Source organism: Triticum aestivum, chromosome 3A (assembly GCF_018294505.1).
Source record: "Triticum aestivum cultivar Chinese Spring chromosome 3A, IWGSC CS RefSeq v2.1, whole genome shotgun sequence".
Classification (NCBI taxonomy): domain Eukaryota; kingdom Viridiplantae; phylum Streptophyta; class Magnoliopsida; order Poales; family Poaceae; genus Triticum; species Triticum aestivum.
The window spans coordinates 161,390,157-161,392,988 of NC_057800.1; positions in this window are offsets into that span (position 1 = coordinate 161,390,157).

The following is a 2,832-nucleotide window of genomic DNA, read 5'->3' on the forward strand; positions in this document are numbered from 1 at the left end:
AATCGCACTACCGGATACACACTATTTTTTATGGTGTACGGCGCTGAGGCGGTGCTGCCTTGCGACATAATTCATGACTCACCTCGAGTGCGCATGTACGAAGAAAGAGAGGCCAAGCTCGATCGGCAAGACAGTTTGGATGCCCTGGAGGAGGAACGCGACGTAGCAAAGGCACGCTCCACAATCTATCAGCAACAGGCTCGAAGGTATCAAAGTAGAGAAGTACGGGCCAAAACCTATAATGTTGGCGAACTAGTTCTATGCCTGTCGGAGAAGAAAAAGAACAAGCTCAAGCCCAAATCGGAAGGTCCCTTCGTTATCAACCAGGTTCTGACAGGTGGAGTGTACCGTCTGCGGGATGCATCGGATAATCGACTCGAGCCAAACCCATGGAACGCAGCCAGACTCTGAAGATTCTACGCCTAGCGCCGGACTCTATGTTCGTCTCCTTACCTCCATCAATTTTTTGCACATTTGTTTTTTCTCTCTTTCTTTCTCTATTTTTCCTTCAAGGCCCTAAAGGGCTACACTTGTGTCTTGGTTACACAATCTTGATGCGCTAACCGCGCTCAATATACCTGGGGGCTTCCTATACAGAAGCTTAATCTAATTACCTTTCCGGGCTTTATGCCCCGCACATGTGTTATTCTTCCGCATGTACCTTTTTTGCCATTATATGCATCGATATGACTTAAGTTTTGGCTGAGCTGGGTTGCCTGGCTCCTGTATTTATGCCCTACGTTCCCGTTAATTCGGCTAGGGCATAAGGGGAGCACCTCTGCGATTGTTACTGCCGGGTCAGCCGGATGTGTACCTCAGACTGGGTGAAGCCGAAAGCTAGCGTTCTTAAGGGAATATTTGGTCGGTAAATAAAAGATGACTTTCACTTAAATTACTACACATCCCCAGATGTTTTTATCCTGCATCTCGCAGTTCGGACATGCACATTAGGGCATGCATACCCAGGGAAAGGAACCCTTAACGGAACTATTCTCCCTATAAGATGTTTCTTACTATCCATGTAATATAACATAGCTAGTTGGGTACTTGTCTGTTCAAGCAATTATGACCCCTATGCCTGGTTTCCATGCATACCCCAGTTCTTATATAACCGAGTGGGTATTCGAACACACTTCGGACTATCGGGCCCAGAGGTCGAAGCGAAAAGGTCCGCCATGACAAATGATTTACAATCCGGCTAGGGACATTACATATGTCACTTGAAGTACACACTCACTAAGACTGATTAAATTCTTCATCTATACCATCCAACAGGCTGTCTAGCCTACAATCCTGTTGGGAATACTTTGTGGCTAATTCTATTTGATCATAGACTAAACTGACGGGGATCTCTTTCCCATCAGGCCCCACAGGTACGACCATGGCCATGTGGTTTGGGTCAGCCTTGGTATATCGTGTCTTCACCATAGCCAGGCTTCCCTTGCACCTTGTCGGCAGGCTGATATCTTCCATAATTGGAAGTGCCGCCACGCTCCCTTGAGCTTCTCTATAAGCTCCCCCATGCCTCCTGGCGGGGACGCGGATGGCCACAAGGCTTGGGCAATACTCTGCATCACCTGTCGAACTTGTTCGTGCAGTTGTGAGAGCTCTGGTAGTAGATCACCCGAAGACCCGGGCATCTCCTTCGTGGGACGACCCGTCAGCATATCTGCAGACATAACGCTATTAGCAGGCTTCTTCGCCGAACTCCTTTAAAAAGTTCTTCAAGCACTTACTAAAAATGTCGCGCCGAAGCCGTTTATTCTCCTTCACGGAGTCCGCAAGATGGGCCCGGACATCCTTCAGTTCCACGCCCAGCCGGATATTGGCATCTTGGAGATCATTTTTCTCCTGCCTGACTCGCGTCAGCACACGCTCTCCAGCATTTCGCTGTCGATCATCACGCGTCGTATCCGCCTCCACGGCCTTCGGATTCACTCCAGGGCCACCTGCAACATCTATTGTTAGGTGTGCATACATGCCGCATACTACCCGGTACCGATATTCTTTGCAATAAACAAAAGAGGTACCAGGGGGACCCTTTTTGGACTCCTTCAATGCGGCAACAGTGGCTTCCAGCTGGGCCTTGCACTCGTCCAGCTCTTGAGACAATTGGGAATTCTTCTCCGTAAGAACCTGCATGAATAATGATCCTTAAATCAGTTGCGTCAACTGTTTCAAGTCTCGGGGGCTACTGATACATATAATCGTCAGATTTGCTTACCCGTATATCCCTTACATACTGGTCCATGGCTCTGGCTAGACCATTTTGAGCAGCACGGAGGTACGCGTCTCCGGAATTGAAGGCATCAAATGCCTCTGGCGAGAAACAATCGTCCCGGAGTACGGCCGGCCGACGCCTATGATTCATGGCGCTGTCCACTTCTGAATTTGTAGCGGATAGTCTATCCGCATCCTCTATAGGAGGAGCATCCGGCGTCTGCCCCATGTTGGCTTCCGCCTCTATGTCCGGCCCTGGGGCCCGACTAGTGGAGGCGTGATCGGCGGCCTCTCCGGATATAGTCCGGCGGTGTTTTTCTATTAAAGAAGCATGGATGTCATTGCATTTTGAGAAAGACGACAACCACAGAGCGAGGTTTTGTGTCATACCTTTGCGCCGGCATCTCCGCCCTGACCGCCTTCCTTTTTGGCCTACCCGACTTCGGTGCCTCTTGTTGGCGAGTTGCTGCGGGTTCGGCACGGCGTCCCGAATGCCTTCCCCGTAAAACACCATATGTGTATGGTAGGTGAAGTGTCTAAAAGGAGATCCTATTTTTGGATTTGGGATTTTGGTTTTTATTACATGCGAAGCAGGGAGCAGCCCGGGTTAGT